Here is an 8,107-nt window from a genome sequence, read left to right as displayed (position 1 = left end):
AAACAGGCAATATTTTCGATGGTATTGAAGAATTGTTTTATATTTATATTATCATTCTGAGTTCCCGAAAACATGGGAATCATACCTAAGAACCCCGTAATAATTAACGGTTGGTTTTGACTTACATTCTCTGTTACCACCGAACTTCCGATTTGGTTGTCCATACTTGGCATACGATATGATAATATTACAATAAGAAACCTAACTAAACCGATTATAAATTACAATATGTATCACCTACGTACAGACTAAAGACTGTGCACCTCTATTATTGTTGGGATCCTGTCGCGGACGCCATTGTGGAGAGCACGTGGATGGACAACACAAAGAAAGTCGTCTACAACAATAGTTTTATTGTTCTTCGTGCTAGTATACAAATATTTCAGGGGTCCCAACTCCGATACATATAACTCGCGTAACATATAATGATATCGGAAAGAGAGTGCAACAATACTTCGCGACAATTTTAATCTGTGCTTAACCTATCTTATCCTAACTTAACCTAATCTATATACTAAATGAGACAGTAGAATTAAGGAAAAATATTAATATTAAGAATAAGAGAAATAAGGGAAAGTTTGCTGGTGGGGTACCCGGGTCTCTTCTCTTTCTTTAGAGTCCACTCACATCGATGAAAATGCACTCTGATGATCTTNTACGGTCCGGAGAAATAATAATGTCTCTAACCGTTGATGCGACTTCCGGTGGTAAATGGGCCACTACGTAGTTGAACTTTGTGGCACTTTCCGTGATCGGCTTTGGCGATCCTAGCGCAAATGTGCTTTCGCACATGTGGAACCATAAGGCTGGGTCGGAAAAGTTGTATGGAGGGATTTTTACAGCTCCAATCTCGGCCATGATCTGACGACTGAGGTCTTGAGAAAAGGTAGTAAACGACGTACCTGATGAAGGTTCCAATGGTAGTTCTTTGTCGAATTATGTTCTAAGTCCGGCTCACCAATGTGGTTTTGGCGTGGTGGTTGCTTTTATCCTTAGTCGCTGTGAGTGGAAGAAACGAACGAGACGAGATCGTAACAAAACTAAACTTTTATTGTTCTTCTCGCGTACTAGGTACAGCACATGTCTCGACGACGCGGCTAACAAAGGACAACTGGTTTTTCGACCGTCTTTGTGTAGTGAGTTCGAATTTATTCCAGGAAGTGGTGACTCATATGCCCGGGGGTAATTGCTTGTCTTTTACAACCGTTAAGGATACAGATGTGAAAGGCGGCGTTCGCCACAATTCTAATGTTATCTTGTGTTTTGGAAAGTTCAAACAGGAATTTCTATTACACACCCACATATGAATTTTTTCTTTTTTGACCATTTTCGGTTCAGGAGTCTCAAAACGTGAAAATTTTCAAATAACTCGAAAGGTTAAATTTGACAAGATTCCAATACTTTACCTTCTTATGTATACATAAAACATCAGTGAAAATAAAAGCATTTTTAACCCACGAGTATTTTACACCATTAGAAAAAAAAACAATACGGAAAAATTAAAAGTATAATCGTAGATTTTGATGAAATGTCGATAATTTCACTATTTTAAAATAAAAAGTGGCTTCAGTAAGACACCTTGTGATCAAACTCGTATGTTTTTAGACGTTCTCTGAAGGGTCAACTAGGCATTGGCGCATCAAAGCTAGGCCCACCAGTGGCCAAGCGGTTCCTTCAACATTGGTAGTTCGGTTATGGGTTCGCTCCTGGCCTGGCCTGCCCTCATGGAGTTTTCCGGGTTTTCTCCACGTCTGTAACGACTGAATAGGGGTCAGTTACCCTTTAAAAACAGACCTCCCGGAAGGCACCCCCTAGGCAGATCGCCCAAGTGTTGCGTTGCCATAACTTAATAAAACCAAACTAAAAGCATCAAAGTCCTGCCCTGGTTGCCAGGTCAAATTTTAAATTTTTCTTACATAACTCACCACCAACGGAAAAATGGCGCTGTCTGCAATATTGTTAAATGAAATAAGAGACGAAGACATCATTGAAAATGTTTTTAATCGGTTTTGAAACGCGTTACAGAGCATGTTCAATGTGGTGTCCGCCATTTTTGATAAGCTAGTTACATCGCATTACCGTGTTCTCAACAGTAGCTCAGCATATCAGGAGTAATCTCACAAACAGTTTCGTTTCAAAAACAGATTTAAAACATTTTCAACGACGTTTTCGTATCTTGTTTCGTATAACAATATTGCAGACAGCGCCGTTTTTCCGTTGGTGATGAGTTTTTAAGCTGGTTTTTTTGCGGGAAATAAAATCCCATGACGTCCTGTACACTATTACCAAGTTTGATAACATTCTGTCCAGTAGTTTTCATTTTATGGCCATTTCAAAGTGAAACTTTAATTATAATCACCCTGTATAATGAAAATTTTATAATTGATAGTTAATCGATTGCCTCCTGCCCCCTAAGCTTTCCACATCTGGTCTTGACTATATACAGTACTATAAGTTATTTTATTGTTAACTGTATAAAATAATTGGGCTGCAATTTTAAGAGTGTAGACCCAAGGCCACTTGATCGCTTCGCTAGTAAGGCCGTCCGCCAACTCTCTCTCTCTATGAGACCGAGCGTATAGACGCTAGTTAATATTTTCTCCGCTTGTGGCGCTGACGATCGGTGACATCCATCGTCAGCGATTCAGGTGGAGAGTATAGAGGAGTTTGGAGACGTCGCTGCATTTAAATATTTTTCTCATTAAAGCAGGTTGAAAACTTTTGACAATCAAGAAATGAGCTGCTGCAAACGATGTTCCCTAGTTTGTGAAAAAAGCAAAATAATAATACAGTATTTTTCACAACTTTATTTTCATAAGACGTTTTTAGGAAGAAATAATAACTGAGTATTATTGGCATGGAAAATACAAACTTTTTCACATTAATACTATTTAATCATCTCTTTTCGATTCTTAAAGATACCAGTAGTTAATCGTTAATGTAAATATTTTTTTTACTCGAAAAGTATGCAAAATTAGCAAAACTAGGTTATCTACAGTATGCACTGTCTACTATAAAAATTTTCACATTTTCGGACCATATATGATAATTATTAAAATGTTGTGTATTAAATCTGTTATAAAATTATTACTTTTGTTAATCAAGACTGTAAGAATAAATACCGATATAACCTTTCGAAAAAATTTGCTTATTTTTTTGCAAAAATAAGCAAAGTTTTTAGTTAGTAAAAGAATTTCGAAAAATATGCACGGAAATATGGTGATATTGAAGGTAAGAACTTATTATAATTAATATTGGAGAAGTACACAGAAATGTGAACAAAAGCAACATATATTGTTTTAAAGTTGAAATTAAAAGTATAACTATGGTAAAAGTAACATTGCTTCAGTTTACATCTCTAATATAAATAAAATTCTTTATAGAAAAAGCAAAAGCTTATTACATAAGAAAAATTAATTTATTGAATAAAGTGTACACTGTTTTTGACTGAATTTTACAGTTTGTAAAATTCAGTCAAAGACCAGAAATGTACTTAGCTTCCTCCTCATCAGAAATTTACAATATGAATTAGACAACATTAGACTTTTAATATTTTTCTAGAAATGGGCTTATGATGCAGTCTGAGAACTTTTTCCACAGTTTGACCACACAATGAATGTATTTATATCTATATACCAAGCTGCTGTTGAAGAGAAATCCCGTCAACCGTATATAACTCACGAATAAGTATAACTAAATACAACTATAACTATATGTAATTATCACAATTTCATAAAATAGCTATACTCGCACACAAAAGTACAAAACGACCAATTTACTCAACAGACGATTCTCACCGATAACTAGCGCCAAAATCTTTCGCAGCGGCAAAAAATGGAAACAGTGTGAATACGGCAATTTTCCTTACGGCGGACGGCCTTACTAGCGAAGCGATCAAGTGGCCTTGGTAGACCTATAAATTCCTACTGTTGCCTGTCCTTCTTAATCTCAAGAACGGTATTAGGTGAAAGTCAAGACCAGATATGGAAAGTTTAGGGGGCAGGAGGCCCCGATTAACTATATACAAACTTCCGCTTTGGGCCGAAAGTCACGTTATTTCAATTAAAAAATTTCTCCTGAATGGAGTCAGATACGTAATTGGCCTGACTTCATTGTTAACGAAAAAAGTACGAGGCACAGTGGCAAGACACTACCAAAATTGAGTTCAATGTGAAGAAAAATTGTAGCCCGGCAATGTGATGACGACACAATAGTTACTCGTTTATATTAAATTATTTGGGTTATTCTTCTCCAGAACCTATCAACACTTGACTAACAGTAAGTTATTTAATTATCATACAGTATATTTTATAATTATATATTTTAAGAAACATCGCAGTAGTGTAAGAATGATTCCGGTACTTCTTTATGTAAATATGGTAATGTAGGCGATTTTAGTTATTCGGGATATTTAATGTCTACGGATGGCAAAACGCGTAAGAAGGGATTTATTTGTGTAGAAGGAAGCGATCCAGAAGTAAGAACTAGTGCGGGAGGAGAGGATTGCCTTCTCCGGTGTATTACTGAAATGCAATACTCTTCCTTGCTCCACGGAAAAAGAAGGAAATGGAATTCCTTGCGCTGTTTGCGCATTTAAAATTTTTTTTTTTTTTTTTTCAGAATTAAATGTACGTTTTAAATATCTTGGAAAATAAAGTTAATGTTTAGAAATACAGTATTAAATACTTCATATTTCGTGCGAAATTCAATACAAAGATTTAATTCCGTTAATACCGTTTAGAGCAATTTTTGAAAAATAATTAATTTAAAAATGAATAATTTATATCTTAAAATAATTCATTAATTAATTTTTACAAAACATTAAAACACGGAATAACATATTTTTGTATGGTAACAATTCTTAATTAATCACTTAATTATAATGAAAAGTGTAATTTTTATTACAAATATGTTAACGAAGTTATCGAATTTGATGTATTTATAGATTCATTTACATAAGTTATACTGTATATACGAGTTAATTTCGGTGAAATTTAAAAATTAACCGAGCGAGCAGATGTCGGCGATAAAAATACCAAATTAAATTTGCTTGTTGATATAAAATTTCTCTGATTCATCCGATCGTCTGAGAATGCAATCAGTCCACGATAGTGAAGTTACCTGCAATCAGATTCTGTATAATTTACTACGTAAAAATGGGACCACCAATGGTATAAAGCAGGAACCAATGTTTATACTAGAAACGACTGTATAACGTAACCGCGTGTTGATTTTTTGTAAAATATAATGTTTGGGTGCATAACTTTTAAAAGAATAACGTAGTTTGATGTTTAATGAACTTTTTCTTAATACTTCCCTATTATCCGACATGTTTGCTTATCCGACGTTTTACCCGCCCGTTTAGGTCGGATAATCCAGACTCTATTGTATATGTAAAGTCATATTAAACAAAACAACCTAGAAACCAAGAGAAGATCGAAAAACCCAGATGTGGGTTTTAAAACCAAGGAGTGGTAACCCTGCTTACGACGGGTATCGTTCTTATTCTCCAATCTTTGGTATCGCTGGTTTTGAGCGCCATCTTTGAAACTTCGCCTGTCTCGGCCACCAGGTCATCCACCAGGCATTTTCGGTGAAATTCATCTATCCAATTTCGAAATTACTCTCCGTTGCGTGTCGTTCCGGCTTGAATTTTTGCCGATGCCTAACGAAAATTTCTCGTTTTTGAAAAAAATAATCGTGGCTATTGTATCGTTCGAAATTATTTTATTATTTTGTTCAAATAATATATACATGTTCATAAATATAAAAAAAAAACAAATTATATTTAGGAAGTTAGTTTTAATATAAAATTATAACGACGCGCCATCTAGTTTCAAAAACGTTCCGATGATGAAACGCGACATCTCCGGTCAATCGGTCAAGGTTAGCACGTGGCGACCAGAAATATTTGTGGAATAACACGGGACAGGTAAATGGGTTTTTTCAAAGATTCGTTTGTCAAAATTTGATTTCACAATATTCGTATTTCCAACTTCCCAACCAGCAACGCATGCGCAAATCTCGCGCTACTGCGTGTTTGTAGAGAGTGTCGCCATTTTGTATTTTATTTAGACTCGGTTCTCGGTCCCCCGACTACCTACGAGTCTGTTTTTTTTNTTTAATTCCGTTAATACCGTTTAGAGCAATTTTTGAAAAATAATTAATTTAAAAATGAATAATTTATATCTTAAAATAATTCATTAATTAATTTTTACAAAACATTAAAACACGGAATAACATATTTTTGTATGGTAACAATTCTTAATTAATCACTTAATTATAATGAAAAGTGTCATTTTAATTACAAATATGTTAACGAAGTTATCGAATTTGATGTATTTATAGATTCATTTACATAAGTTATATATACGAGTTAATTTCGGTGAAATTTAAACATTAACCGAGCGAGCAGATGTCGGCGATAAAAATGCCAAATTAAATTTGCTTGTTGATATAAAATTTCTCTGATTCATCCGATCGTCTGAGAATGCAATCAGTCCACGATAGTGAAGTTACCTGCAATCAGATTCTGTATAATTTACTACGTAAACATGGAACCACCCAATGGTATAAAGCAGGAACCAATGTTTATACTACAAACGACTGTATAACGTTACCGCGTATTGATATTTTTTCTGTTGATTTGTTGTAAAATATAATGTTTGGGTGCTTAACTTTTAAAAGAATAACGTAGTTTGATGTTTAATGAACTTTTTCTGAATACTTCCCTATTATCCGACATGTTTGCTTATCCGACGTTTTACCCGCCCGTTTAGGTCGGATAATCCAGACTCTACTGTATATGTAAAGTCATATTTAAAAAAACAACCTAAAAACCAAGAGAAGATCGAAAAACCCAGATGTGGGTTTTAAAACCAAGGAGTGGTAACCCTGCTCACGACGGGTCTCGTTCTCATTCTCCAATCTTTGGTATCGCTGGTTTTGAGCGCCATCTTTGAAACTTCGCCTGTCTCGGCCACCAGGTCATCCACCAGGTATTTTCGGTGAAATTAATCTATCCAATTTCGAAATTTCTCTCCGTTGCGTGTCGCTCCGGCTTGAATTTTTGCCGATGCCTAACGAAAATTTCTCGTTTTTGAAAAAAATAATCGTGGCTATTGTATCGTTCGAAATTATTTTATTATTTTGTTCAAATAATATATACATGTTCATAAATATAAAAAGAAAACAAATTATATTTCGGAAGTTAGTTTTAATATAAAATTATAACGACGCGCCATCTAGTTTCAAAAACGTTCCGATGATGAAACGTGGCGACCAGAAATATGTGTGGAATAACACGGGACAGGTAAACGGGTTTTTTCAAAGATTCGTTTTTCAAAATTCGATTTCACAATATTCGTATTTCCAACTTCCCAACCAGCAACGCATGCGCAAATTTCGCGCTACTGCGTGTTTGTAGAGAGTGTCGCCATTTTGTATTTTATTTAGACTCGGTTTTCAGTCCCCCGACTACCTACAAGTCTGTTTTTTTTATGCGCGCATGATTTGGGCACCTAATACTCTGTGCCAAATTGCAACTCCTGACATGTACTCCTTGGGTGCATATACTTTTCGTTTTGTATAGATTGATCTGTAAAATCGGATCAGTCCTTGTCACGTGATACAGATAGCTTCTGTCATGGCGGAAAGTATACGAGTAGGATCGAAGATGGCGGCAAGTTTAGGAATCTTTTTAGAAATATTATCCGAATTAGATTCAGAATCCGAGGAAGAAGAATTAATTTTGGTTAATTATTTAACACAATATAAAAGTAAGAAAAAAAAAAGAAATCGGTATGCAAAATAACTGTTTCAGAGGTTGCACTAGAATATAGGCCAAATGTTTTTAAAGAACACTTTCGAGTAAGTCGACTTACTTTCGAAAATTTACTGAAGGATCTTGTTCCCATTTTATTACAATCAAAAGAAATAGTAATAGGAAAAGGAAGAAATGCACTGTCAGCTTAACTTCGACCATGGAAGCCGCCATCTTTAATCTCTTTTATCCGATCCAAACGATCCTACCCTCCGCTAGGATTAGTTTGATCGAGATCCAGTTGATCCTAGATGGCGTTTGTATACGCAAATAGAGATCGATCGG

General features: G+C 35.1%; 1 long non-coding RNA gene across 1 annotated transcript in view; it reads left to right on the top strand.

Moving 5' to 3' along the window:
* Nucleotides 1-5,719: 5,719 nt before the first annotated feature.
* LOC111625283 overlaps nt 5,720-8,107 on the top strand; it is a 13,732-nt gene continuing 11,344 nt past the window's right edge. Inside the window, exon 1 of the long non-coding RNA XR_002756704.1 lies at nt 5,720-5,932. This is a non-coding gene — a long non-coding RNA (uncharacterized LOC111625283). The remainder of the gene's footprint in view (nt 5,933-8,107) is intronic.

The sequence above is a fragment of the Centruroides sculpturatus genome, unplaced genomic scaffold, assembly GCF_000671375.1.
Source record: "Centruroides sculpturatus isolate CEXI.00-Female unplaced genomic scaffold, Cexi_2.0 scaffold221, whole genome shotgun sequence".
NCBI classification, from domain to species: domain Eukaryota; kingdom Metazoa; phylum Arthropoda; class Arachnida; order Scorpiones; family Buthidae; genus Centruroides; species Centruroides sculpturatus.
This window is presented reverse-complemented; position numbering and strand designations above follow the sequence as displayed.